Raw genomic sequence first — 13,802 nt, forward strand, 5'->3', positions numbered from 1 at the left:
CTGCAATGCTTTGAGGCAGAAAGCTGGGGGCAGAGCCGCGTGCCTCCCGAGAGCCCCATGGAGTTATTTTATGGATGACCCCATGGGGTTATTTTTTGGGTTTATTATATCCCACAGGTTTATTTTTTAGGTGGCCCCATGGGGTTAATTTTTAAGCAAAGGCAGGGTCTGCTCCAGGCCCCCTTTGCCTTCCTTGTCCCTCCTACCCCATTTCTTTGGGAGGAGGGCGAGTGCCCGGCAGCACCCGGTAGCGTGGCCCACCAAGGCAGCGTGGGGAGCCATGTGATTTGTATCTGCACTTTCATCCCGGGATGAAAGGAATGATAGAAAACATTTGTTTTTATGGTAAAAGCAATTGACCTGGGAGGAATCCGCCTCGCCAGGGTGGCCTGCAGCAAATCACGGAGATAAGGCACCGACATGCAGCAAACACCAAGGGCTTCCAAGCCTCTGAGCAGCTGCAGAGCAAATCCGTTCCCACATGGAAGGAAACCCGCACTGGACTTCCACAGCTGCTCCTGAGCCTGGACAATGCGGCTGGTGATGATCTTAGTGGATTTTGTTGGGGCCAGGAGGATCTGCAGAGAAGGACAGTATTTATATTTTTTTTAATGAATGGCCAGATTTTTTTATTACAGACATCTTTGCCACAGATCTCAGTCGAGCTTTTAATAGATGCGTTCCTTGCCAGCGGCAATTGCAAATTGATTGCAGCAGAAATGGCAAGTGAAGACAAATATAGTGCAGGCTGCCTGCAGGGAGAGCGCGCAGAGGAAACTTCAGATGCTATTTTTGGTGCTTTGTCTCCACCACTTACAGTATTTCTAATCTTTGTTTCTCCTTAAAAACATGTTTGGGGTTGGGATTTTTTGTTGTTGTTGTTAAAAAAATATTCCCTTGTCTAGAGAAAGGGTCAGGAGCCGAGTCCTTGGCCATCTCTGTGGAGCTGGTGGACACCATGGCCCCAGTCAGCATGGCAGGAGGGTGAAGGCATGCTGGTGATGCTCCTCATCCCCTCCACTGGGACCAGAGCCGGCTCTCTGCCAGGTGCTGCACAGGGGCTAATGTGGAGCCAAACCCTGATTTCGCTCTGATCCATGGGAACCTCGTGGTGGGTACTGGAAAGTTCAGTGCGCTCGCTAATGAAAAACAGGGAAGTCTCCCACGCTACCGAGCCACTGCTGCACCACGGGGACCAACAGCAGCAGCTCCAGCCCTGTGGTGAGCTCCACTGCTTGGCATCAGTGCAGCAAGTTTTGCTCGGTCCCAGCCACAGTGGCTTGGTGCTGTGGGTGAGGGGCTTGCCCTGGGCAGGGGCAGCTCTGGGCTGCAAAATCATTAAGCCCAGGTGTGACCCAGAGTGTGTCTGCTGGAGCCCAGCTGCAGGGAGGTGAGGAGGGAGCACTGGAAGTCACTCAGGTTACTTGGCAGAGTGGAGAAACATTCCTGGTTACCATCATGCTTGGGGAGCCAGGGCTAGGTGACACTGGGTTGATGTTAAAGCCTTTATGTCACCAAACTTCTCTGCCCCGGGGGACAATTGGGAATGTGGTGGCAGATTGAGGCGCATCCCCAGGACCATCAGCCCCCAGTGCAGAGGTGTCTCACTGGCACATGTGTTTGTGGGTGTGAGAGACAAGGCTGTGGTTATAAGGAGCAGAAACGCTAATAAAAATGAGAAGCAAGGATGGGGAAAAGCAGAGTTTAACTACAGAATAGCAAAACAGGAGCAGCCCAGGGCTGACCATGACCACAGGAGCTTTGGTGCTGCACTTCCTGCATCTGCCTGCAGCCCGGGATGCTTGCAGCTGCACCTCGGGGGACCATCGCTTTCTCTGAGGACCCGGCAGCATTTTGGACAGTGGGATAAGGTTTGTGTTTGTCTCATTAGGAGGCTTCTTGGTTTGAGAAACCCCAGATGCTCTTCTGCCATCTTGTTACACATCCATGTTGGTGCAGACCCTGTTTCGCCTTGGTTTGATCAAGCTGCAATCTGGCGTTCACAAAAAAATCCCTCTGTTGCCCATGTTTGTCTCTAAATAGCATAAAAGGCCCTGTGCTGCCAGCGTGCTGGATGTTGCTGGAGTTAAAAGATGATAACAAAAATGGGAAAAAGAAATTGTTCACCAGTGCCTTGTATTGCCCTTTAGCAGAGGGCACCTGTGGCCTTCCACGCCGGGCCAGGCTGATACTGCATGTCCAGCACAGCGCCGGGCTCACACCCAGCAGCTCAGCATTGCCCACCCCAAGCTGGAACGGGCTACAGCTGCTGAGCAACCCCTGGGAAGAAAAACAAAAAAAAACAAAAGAAAAAACCCAAAATGAAAAAAAAAAAACCAAACCAAACCTTTTTTAAGGTTTTTCAGGCAGACACCAACATCCACTTCTGATAACTCTGCCAGCAGTGCAGCAGCTCTGGCCACCTGCTGTGGGAGCAGGCAGGCTCCTGTGCCGCTGGTGCTGGCGCAGGCAGCGCTGCCTGTCCTGTCCCGCCGGGCATCTCCAGGAGAAGGGGCTCAGCACCCTGCCAAGCACATGCCCTCTGCTTGGCGTCTCCCAGCCGGGAAGGTTTGAAGGTTTTCAGCTGGCCTGGCAGTGGCTGGTATGTGCAGATGTGCCGGGGAGGAGCGTGGCAGCACCTGGGAGCAGGCCAAGGTAAATCTATGTATTTGGTGGAACATGCTCTGCCCGGCACCGGCCATGGCACACACACATCCCTATGGGATGAGGCTGCTGGCGAGACCATCACTTACCAGCCAAGCCCCCTTTGCTGGGGCGGTGGAGGCTGCGGGGGCAGCACACGTCAGCCCAGCAGCCCCCGGAGATCATTTCGCAAGAGAAGTCAGCTTGTGGAGGAGGGTTTTATGGCTGGGGATCAAAGTCCTTGGCACCTGCCCAGTTTCCCAGTGTTCAGCTGTTGCACAGCCTGGGTTTGCAGCTGGGTTTGTGGGTTGGTTTGGGGGAGGCAGCAGCGGGGGGGGGAGCCCAGGGCTTGCGGAGGGAGGGAGGCTGGGCTGTCCCAGTGCCAGGGTGCTGGGGTCAGCCTGCACCAGACACCAGGGTGGCACAGAAGTGGGGGACAAAGCCCTGCGGCCACCCCAGGGCAGGGCAGGGGGAGCCAGGGCTGCTGGGGAAAGGGGCTGCCAGTGAACGGGACTCCCAGGCTTCAGCGGCCAAAGGGAAGCAGCTTCTTGGCCCAGAGCCAGAGGCATCGTGTCCAGGTCCTGCAGGCATCCTGGCTCAGGGGAGCGTGGCTGGGTGCTGGCCCTTCCATACCCTGATCTGGGCCATGCCAGCCTCACTCCAGGCGATAATCCTGCTTTCTCCATCCTGCTCCATCCCCACCAGTCTTGGGCTGCCTCTTGGTCCCCATCATTCCCAGGTCCTCCACTGAATAAGCTGGTTTTTTCACTGTGCTTCATGGCTACAGACATTGCGGAGCCCTGCAAGAAGGCAGGCAGAGACACAAGGAAGTCGTCAACTAACTTTTACAGCTTTCATTATTTAAGAGCATATATTTACATAGCAAATAACCTGGAGGTTCACATTTTAAGAGTTATGTATTTCTCCCCCGCCATAAGGCAAACAGCGTGCTTACCCAGGTCTGCCGAGATGCTGGGCAGCACTGGCCACCCGGCAGGCATCAGCGCTCAGCTCCCTCCAGCCCCGCACCCAGTGCCAACAGGGAAACCAGTCAGTACAGCCCAGCCCCACCTTGCCAGGGGGCTGACTCAGACTTTCCCAGCTCCTCCTCTGCCCATCGAGGCAGGCATTTTCCCTGGTCTGGTCTTGCAGGTGCGCAGCTGCTGCCCCCCCCCCCCCCCCCAACACCCTCATCCTGCAGGTCCAGCAAGTCTGGGAACCATCTTATGTCCAGAATAGATTTATTCCCAGAAAATGCCTGTCCTGAAGCACTGGCCTCTAAGCCCTCTCTCTCTGTTGGTTTTGCATTTCATCCAGCTGTATTTCCACAACTAGCTCTTTGGGGGGGGGCAATCAATGACAAGTGGCAGCAGGGGGCCAGGTGTCACCTGCCCGTCCCAGTCACCCCCCGGGGCCAAGGGAGCATGGGTCACTCACACCATTGCTAACCCCGGGCTGCGGTGCTGCCCAGCACTTTGTCAGCAGATACTGGGCTGGCAAGAACCAGGCTGGCACTTGCCACAAAAAAAGGGTGAAAACTGGCGGTTATGGGGCCAGGAGCTGTTCCTGCTGTATTGTTATTGGCAACCTCTGTTATAAGAAAAAAAAACAAAAAACAACACATTAAGAATAGATGTGAAGAGCAACATGGGTTTTTTCTCCACCCAGCTGAGCTGTCGAGAATAAATCATTGGGGTTTTTTTGCAAACACTTGGTGAGGCTGGGGAAATCTGCTGGGAGCCGGAGTGCTCAGGTTGGGGCTGTCCTGCCAAGAGATGATTGCAGTCGTCCTGAGGGTGAGGAGCAGGGAAAGGGGCCAACAACAGCTTCGGGAGATGTCTCAAGTCCCAGAGTAAGATTACAGGCTGCAGGGTCAGCAAAACCCTCTCATGCTTCAGGCGGCACCTGAAACCTTTCCAGAAAGGAAAGCACCCAGCTCAGCACCGCTGCAGTGGTACCGGGCCCTCCCGGCAGGGTGGCAGGGGCATCTGGCAGCCCCTGCAGGGGGTGGCAGGTGCTTGGGGAAGAATCAATCAGTTGATACACAGCATTTCTACCCAGCACCGAAATGGAGTGTGTTGGGTCCTGGCCGTACACGTGCCCTGGGGCAGGATGCTCCCCAGACCCTTGCCGGGGCTGTCCCCACAGCACGTGGGTTGCTACTCAGAGGTAGACCCCTGCCTGCTCCCAGCCTCCTGCCTGGAGATGTGCAGAGGCAAGACAAACATCTTTGCAGTCTGCAACCTCCCCATAAAAGCACAGACAGCAATTTGTAGCGTGCTGCTCTTAAAAAACCCCAAAGATCGGGAGAGTAGGTTAAACAGCCAGTTCAGCAAAGCGCCTGGGGGGCACTGCAGCAGTTAATCTGTAACAAAACAAGTTACACGTTGCTACAGCTTGGCCTGACTGTATTTTTTTCATGTGTATGTGTTTTTTTCAGAGGCTAAAGGCTTGCAAGCGCCCTGTTTGCAATGGCAGTGCTGCTCACTCTGTCGAAGAACTGACACCAGCCCCAGCTCCATCCCGCCCCAGCCCCAGCTTCATCCCGCGCAGGGCCGGCCCTGCTGTCCCCGCGCCCCCTCCATACCTTCATCTTCCATCGCAGCCCAGCCCGCAGTGCCATGGGGCTGCAGGGAGCCCCCAGCCAAGCCAAACCAGACGCCACTCAGGGCTCGTACCAAGGAGATGTTGTCGAGGCCATGCAGTGGCAGTGGCAGGGTGCTGAGCGATGGGGGCAGAGGGGACGGTGCTCAGGTGGGTGTCCCAGCCCCTTGGGTGGCTCCAGCATCAGCCCTGTACCCTGCCCGCAGACCGGCAGGTCCCTGCCCAGCAGGGCTGCTCCGGGCACAGAGAGCCCCGGTGCTGGCTGCTGGGGGGTTCCCGGGTGGATGGTGCCCACCTCTGCTTCTCAGTCCAGCATCTCAGGGGATCAGACATTTGTGCAGCTCATCTTCAGGTAAAAATGGGGAAGAAGAGGGGAAAATGGGGAAGAAGGTTAACCAGCTGCTTTACCCATCTTGCTGCTGGTGCCCAGCAAGCCCAGCTGGGCCAGCCCAGGGGCAGATCTCACCCACCCTTGATGTGAGGGCTGGAGACACTCACGCTTGTACGTAATTCAAATTAGGGCCCTGCCACGTGGCTCAGGGCAAGTAGGCTTGGCTTTCAGAGCCAACATGTGCAGAAACCAGAGAAGTTTCCACGGAACCCTTCACACCAAGAGTGTTGGGTAAAACCCCAGCTCTTGTTACAAGTCTTGGGATTTTGGAGTGGCAAAACCACAGCGCATTAGTGTTGGCTACCAGGAGCCAGAGTGACGGCTCGTACGGGCGGGGGGCTCGGATGCTGCACCTTGAACATGCCAGGCTCCCTCCCAGGCTGACACAGGCACCAGCACTGCTGCTTCCCTCGGGAAGGGGTCATGTCCCGGCCAGCAAAGTCAGACCACAGTACTGCTGGGCATCAGCGTCTGACAGAGCCAGGGGCTGCTCCTGGCTGTCAGGTTCTGTCTGATTGATTGTGGCACAGCAGAAGGGGAGAAAGAGCCAAGGAGAGGAGAGGAGAGGGAAAAAGAAAATGGGGAAAAAAAATGAGGAAAAGAAGGCGGCAAAGAGAAAAAGAAAAGCCAAGAGATGCGAAAGAAAGCAATGGTGAGGGACGGTGCTGCTGTGTGGTCAGGGTGCAGTCAGGGGGATCCCACCCCCCAGAAGGACACTGGGCACGCTGCCTATGGCCCATTGCCACAGCTGCATCTCAGGTTATGTTCATTGCACTGAAATAATTTTTCTTTTAACACCACTAGCCTCAGCATCTAACAGCCCCAGCACAGTGCCTGGCAGCTGGGCATTCCCAGGGATGGAGGAGGCTGCCAGACACAGGCAGGGCATCCCCTCAGGCTCTGGGGCTCCAGCAGCCAGGCATGGCTCAAACGCTCAATTTGCCTTCTTGTGCACTCAGGCTGCACCCCCCTGCACTGTTTCGAAGGGCTGCTTTGCCTCTGGAGCTAAAATGGAAAAAGCAAAGATTGAAAAACAACCCCCCACCCTCTGGCACAGCTGCAAGCACTTCGTCATGCAAACCTCGGTGTAATGATTGTTGCTGTGTTGATTTAGCAAGCCCTGCGGACTGGGTTTCTGCTTGCCAAGGCGGCCACTGGACTTCTAGGAAACCAAGGGATAAGGCGGGTAGTTTTGCTGCAAGTTTGTGGCCTGATGTGATCAGACGTTGCACAGCAGACAAGGACCACGAGTGCCACCACCCCGTGCTGTGCTGGGCAGGGAGCAAAAGCCCTGGATCAGGCAAAGCTGCTGTTGCCAAGGCAAGAAACAAATGAGACATCCACACCCAGGGCCCCGAGCAGCAAAATGAGTCACTGCCCCATGCCGGCAGCATCTTGCACCAGGGACACTCTGACCCCACACCCCTCTGGGGTCTCCTCAGGACAGGGGTTGGCGGCTGAGCAAGGCAGGGGCTCCCAGTTTGACTATACAGGCCTCCAGCCAGTAGGACCACAGTGTGGGGCAAGAGCATGACACCAGCCCCACACTTGCCCTGCTCAGGGCCCTGCATTAACCTTCGGATAACATGTTTTCTTCCCCTTCCACCACTCCTATGTGCAGCCTGGAACTGGGCAGGATTTGGAACAGGACAGGGCACAGGTCACCGTTGGGAGATGGGCCATGGAGCCAGGCAGATGCGAAGGGGAGAGCATGGTGAAGTGGCAGGGGCTCAGGGTTTCACGGGGCATGGGAGACTTCCCGAGAATTAGCTAAATGATGTTAATAAGGGGAGAGGGATGGGGGGGGGGGGGGGAAAGGAACAGCAAAATGACGCTAAAATATATGGACAAACATCAGCAGTGCAACGCAAAAGCAAAACCCCAGGGGAGGCCAGCTGCTCCGGACGCGATGTGGGCGCAGTAGGGTGCTGGGGTGCAGAGGCTGCCACAGCCTTTGCTGACAGGCCACCAGCTGCAGGAGGGGGTGCTCGGCCCCCTCAGTCCCAGGGGCTCACCCTGCCGGGGAGGGAACCACCACCACCGCCACGGCTGCCCCGCACACGGGCCTGGGCAGATAAACAGCCAGCTCAGTAAAAACCCCGAGTTCAAGACCTTGGAGCTTCTGGGGAGGAACAGGCTAAATAAAGAAACAAAACATGCTGTATTTATCATCGTCCCCATGAACATGCATTGCCTGCTGCAGCGTGCACAGCTGTGCTTGGGGATGGCGCAGGGAGGTGAGGCTGGGAGGCAGCGGGGGCTTTTCCTGGGGAGGTGCACGGTGGTGCACATCCCGACGATGTTTGCAGTGCTCAGTTATCTGTGGCTCTCACACATCTCAATTAATTTCCTGAGTTTTATTAAACTTTTTTCCCCCTCCTGGGCTTGGTGTTAGAGGTGACCCAGTGCAACTCACCACCACCGTCTCAGGGCATGGTGCCTTTAAACTTTCCTACCAGCTCCTGCAAACCTGGGACTGGTGGTGGTTCTGCTTAAACCAGCTTTTCAGAGTGGGATGTACAAGGGGGACAACAAGCCCTGGGGCATGGAAACTGCTGCCCACCAGCCCGAGCTCCCTGCTGCCTCCCCACCCTGCTGCACCCTCTCCCAGCTGGGCAGGGACACTGGGCTGCATGGGAACCACCATGGCAAACCCCCAGATGGGGCTCAGCCATGGCATCCCCCCTACCATGAGCAGCCAAGCTGCTGCTGAGCACCAGGACAGCCCCTCCATCGCAGCACCCCACCGTCCCTGCAGCATGCTCCAGCTGAGCCCCTGTGGGAGCCGGGATCTCCAGCCAAAGCCTCAAAGCCCAAATACTACCCAGGGCTGCAGGGAGCCTCCTAAGGCTGCAGCAGGAGGAGATTTAACAGCCCATTGCCTCACTAATACCGCCTGCTCGTGTCCAGCCGTGCACCGGGACACTGATTCGATTTGTGAGCTGCGAGTTTACGTTTATATAGCGTCTTTTGTCAGAGGGATCCCCATGAATACTACAAATGCCGTGCAAGCTAACCACATCAGTCACGTCACCCCGTCCCAGCAAGGCAGCAGGTCCTCTGAGACAGCCAGAACCACCCAGGGAAAGGTGGGCAGGAGGCAGAGAGTTACCCCAGCTGGGACTGAGCCGGTACAAAGGCAAAACCTCTGCTCCTGGGAAGCTGCCCAGAAAGCTTTGACTGTCATATGTGGTCAGGCCACTTCTACTTCATTTGGAAGCCATTGGGCAAGACCAGCTATTGCGTTTGTCTCCGGAAAAGCAGAGATTGCTTTCAGTCCTCAAAAAATATCAAATTAGAAGCTGGCACTGCGATGTATTTCTATACAGTTGAGCCTTCCATAAGGTCCAGAGCTCACAGGTGAGGTGCAGCCAGGTCAAGACATCAACCGCCCTCTCACATCTGTCTCACCAAGTATTTGCAGCTATTTCTGCCCAGGCGAGCGTTGCCATCAGTTCCCTGACCCAGTAAATGGCCGTAACTGAGAGGGGTTTCTAATAAAGGCGGGGGAATCGCAGCACGTTACAGTACGGACAGCTTTGCTTGGATTAGGAACCTGATTAATGGCCTCAGGGAAGATTAGAAATTGCTATTTTGAGAGGGGGGTTTCATAGCAGGCTCCATGTAATCGCCAGCCCGAGCGGGACGGTGTTACCCTGCGCTGGCTTCTTTCTGGGCAAGCAGACGCTTCTGGGAGTGACGTTTCTCCCTGCTAATAGACGTGTTTATGTGTTGTACAGTGCTCATCGCTGGCTCACCACAGCAATTACACGGGGGAGTAGTATTTACATGTCTTAACTCTGAAACACTGAGCAAACAAGGAAAGATAATCATTAACTTCAGGAGCTGTTAACCTTCAGCATGAGTTTTGGCCAGTGAAGGAGAGGTCTGCCAGAGCAAAGTCTCTGTTTTAGTAAACATTGCAAGAATGACATGAGAAACCTTCTGGTTTTGTTTATTATGGATAGGTAATTAAAGGGCGTTAATTTGTGTCTCCAGCCTCTACGCTGTGAGAAACTTTTCATTACAGAGGAGAGGGGGAAAGGGGAGAAAATTGCTGCTAAAGCAAAAGCCATTGGCTTTGCCAGCCTGGGAGCAGGAGGAGCTGGGGCAATAAAGCACAGCATCGCTGGATGGCTGTGGGGCTGCAGTTCATCCACGCTCATTTTCTGTGGATTATCACGGCAGAGAAACAGTATTTAGGTTTCAAGATTTCTGCAAGCTTAGTCAGTCAAGCAGCTATAGGTTGGTTTATATAGGGGAAAGATGAGGAACAACAAAACGCACACTGCTGCAGACTTTGGACCGTTATGGGTGTCATAAAAAAGTGAGGAATTGAGGAAGGAGGAAGATAAAAGAGGAAGAAAGGGACGGAAGATAATTTAAGTAGACAAGCAGAAGCAGATTTACAGCCTTACCACTTACACTAGGTAACGAAGTGGAACGTGCCATCCAGTGCAATAGTGCTTATTTGAGGATCAGTGGGAAACGGATTATTAATTCAGGCCTGTCAGGAGACTGTGGCCGGGAGCAGCCTCTGGTCTGAGGAGCAGGAGCTGGGGGGCTGTGCCCCCCGCTGCAGGAGCATCGCTGCCCAGCCTGCGTGCATAGGGTGGTGGGGCATGGCACAGCCTTCCCCACAGAAGCACAAAAAAGCAGTTTAATTTGCCATTAACACTAGGCACAGAGATGGGGGACCCTAAATTATCACCAAATTTCGGAGGTTTTCCCATTGATTTGCCCTTGCAATCTTTCTGCAGGACAGGCTGGAAGAGACTTTTCTCTTACAGATGCAGCTTTTTCCCAGGAGACAGAGCCACCCTCCCACCACCCCGAGGCTAGCACCCACCCCTCCTGTCCTAGTGTCCTACACAGCTCTGAAACCCTGGCTTTATATCACTTTGCACATGGCCAGCTCAATGGTTTCACAGCCTACAGCAACTCCAGCTCAACAGACTGAAGGTTCCCTGGGACAGCACCTCTGCGCGGGGCGGAGGATCTGTTTAGATTGGTTTGGGAAAGCCCCCAGCCCTCAAAAGCATGTGTTTTGTGTTTTACAGCTGCAGCCCAGCTCCCAGATGTAGCAATCCCCCAGGCCCAGTTGCAAAACAAGCTCCTCTCACCCTTGGCAGCCCTGCTCCCAGTCACAAGATCCCTGACTTCTAGTGGGCTTTTAAAGAAAGTTTTGGAAAAAAAGTTTGTGTGCACAGGCAATGCGCAGGGCTCCTGCAGTTGGCCTTTGGGTGGGTGGTTTTTTTTCACTTTAATTGTTGCATCTCTGTAAGAGTGGTTTTATATGATCCAGTATTCAAACATTTTAAATAAACTTTGCTGCAGAATAAAGCTTATTTGATTTTGCTTTCAAATGGACAAATAACTTGAACCACAATTCAAACACAGCTGACTATTAATGCCACTCAACCCAAAGCTCAAAAAGAAAACTCTTACCACATTCAGAACCATACCTTTGCTGTTCCTGCACCGGCACGATGAGCTTTCAACCTGGACATGCAGGGACTGAAGGGGCCTGTGCAGGTGAGCTCTGGCTTCTAGGGACAGAGGAACCTGAAGCAATCCAACGTGTGATCAGAAATGGACCTAGCCAAACTCAAAGGTGCTCTTGGTTGTAATCTCGTATGACCTTAATCATCTGCCTTATGCAATAAGGTGCAAGGCTGCCAGCTCGGACACATTGCACAGATAGGCACAGAATAGGAAGGTTACCAAAATCAGTAGCCATCAGGCTGCTCTTTAACTCACTAAAGTTTTAATTCTACAACACCTGAAACATAAGAAACTTTTTTTCAGATGTCCATGCACCACTGCTGCACTGTCATCAGCCCCAGGTCCCAAATGGGAGGCTTTTGCTCATAAATGAGCTTTTAAAAGTACCTTAACTTTTGCCAGGTGTAAAATCAAGCAGATGATCATTGCCAATCACGTTGTTAAGGTGTTTGAAGATCACAGAACACTCACAACCCTTCTCACGGGTAAAGGGAGAGCCATGATATTCCACGCTGTGATGGCTTTTGCATCCCTAAGTATATATTATATATGTATATATTTTAATGTCAGGCTGAAAACTCCGTTTGAATAAAGGGCTAGTTTGGTCCTGCCATTGCTTTTGCTTGAGCTGGGAACCTCTAAAGTCTGTCTGGGCAAGAAGGGCAGTTAGGCTCTGCTGTTTACTACTAAAACACAGAAACCAGACCATGCAAAAACTGCCCATTATTTCATTAAATACTGAAAAAGCTCTATTGTCTGCTTTCTAGAGTGATCTTTACCAAGTAAAACCTTTGGGCAATTAGATTTATACTTAATGCAAGCACAGATTAAACTGCTACCAGGCTGCCAGCACCTCAGATCCCCACCTCTGCAGGCAGTGACCTCAGCTCAGACCTGATCCAGCAATGCTTCGAAATCAATGAGCCAAACCCTCAGATCAGCCCAGGCTTTACTAGAGGAGAAACAGTTAATGCTCATCAATTACATGGCTCAGCAGAGCTGCTTCACAGCCAAGGAATGTGCCCAGCCTCTGTTAATGTTAACAAACCCACAGCTGCTTGGCTTGTCAGAGGGGTGAGTGCCAGGGCTGGACCCCTCTGGAGAAGGGCCAAGGGGAGGGTGCAGAGCAAGAGACAAAAACGGGAAGCCAACCTCATAACCTCGCTGGAGCCCTTCTCACAGATTAAACTAAGCTTTAGTCGAGACTCCTTTCCTGTTTAGGCTACCTGGATTTTGTAAATCCAGACACACTGCTGTCCCACTGAAGCTTAACCGTACAGCTACGGTGCTTCGTGCGCGGGGCAAGAACTCCCAACCGAGACTGCCATCCGACTATTTAAATCTAACCGAGGCAAAAAGACATCTAATGGAAGGTTCACAACTTTTAGATGAGACATATGCCCACCTCTGTCTATCTGGAAGTCAGAGATCCTCCAGGTATTTTCCAGTTGGTAAGACACAACACAGGAGTTCACATTTCCAAAACTATACTGGTAATCCAATTGCTGACAGTTGTTTTCACAGTCCCTTTGCTACACCAAAATTTAATGGGATGTTACTGTAACATCTTGAATATGAAAGATACTTCTGTGTTACTTCAATCTTTATTATTGATTATATCCATGTCAAAAATTATGGTTTTATTCAATGAATACCATACATCTCTCATAAAATGCTATTGTTATCCTTAATTTTTTTTCAGATCTGGAAAGACCCTGTTCTTATGCTCTAAGACAGTAAAGCCAAGAAAAGGTTAAAAAGGAGTCTGTTGGAGATGACAGCTTATGAGCACATGAATAAAAGAAAGGGTAGCAGGCCATCTTCCCCTTTTCTCAAGATGTAAATACTATGTTTGATTTCATATGTAGACCATCTCCATCCCTTTGTGAGATGAAATGATGGATTATTGAAGAGACACTGAATAAGCCGACACTGAATTACTTCATTCTCAGCCTCAGGCAGTCCAAACAGGTTGGTATTTGATGCACTGGTGGCCAATGCTCAGTAACAGCTGAACATTCACAGAAACCAAATAAAAAGCAAACTCCCCCCAAAATCCTACATAAGTCCTCACTACCCATTTCTTACTTGACTCTAAGTGTTCAAATGCAAACAGCTCATGTTTTGTGTCCGAAATCTGTGTACCCTACTGGTTTGTCACACTAAAAATAATCAAACGATCTCAATGATTAATTTAGCCTACCTTGGAGTTAGAAGAATTTCCAGGAAACTTTCATTAACACTTTAGTATTGCCTAGCACACACCTACATTTTGTACTAGCAAGCAAGTCTGATGTGAAGCACTTCCTTGAAAATTGTTTATTTCACATCGTTTAATGCAATTAAGGATAATCCTGCACCTGTTACTATTCAGAACAGTAAACTAAATCACCAAAATAGTCCCTTGCTACAATTTAAAAAAAATTAAAGGGTATTTTTACTATCAGTAACAGAGAGTTTTTTGGGATTTGTTTAAACGAAGGTATTGGTTAAAGTCTTTCAAAATAAAAGTATGAAGTATCTCAAATATGAAGCCTTTCATAGTAAAGTGCCGGTTTACCTTTGCTCTTGTAATCACAACCATCAAGATCATATGACCATCTTAAAATTAATCTTCAGGAGAAAACACCACTTTGCTTGACCTAACAATTTACTAAGC

The 13,802-nt window shown here is 51.8% G+C and overlaps 1 long non-coding RNA gene across 1 annotated transcript; it reads right to left on the minus strand.

Moving 5' to 3' along the window:
- Positions 1–1,688: 1,688 nt before the first annotated feature.
- On the minus strand, positions 1,689–11,240 carry LOC121092363. Its single transcript, XR_005829270.1, has 3 exons — positions 11,104–11,240; positions 5,231–5,593; positions 1,689–3,443 (listed from the first exon to the last, which is right to left on the minus strand). It is a non-coding gene; the product is annotated as an uncharacterized LOC121092363 (long non-coding RNA).
- Positions 11,241–13,802: the final 2,562 nt, after the last annotated feature.

Source organism: Falco naumanni, chromosome 1 (genome assembly GCF_017639655.2).
Source record: "Falco naumanni isolate bFalNau1 chromosome 1, bFalNau1.pat, whole genome shotgun sequence".
NCBI lineage: Eukaryota > Metazoa > Chordata > Aves > Falconiformes > Falconidae > Falco > Falco naumanni.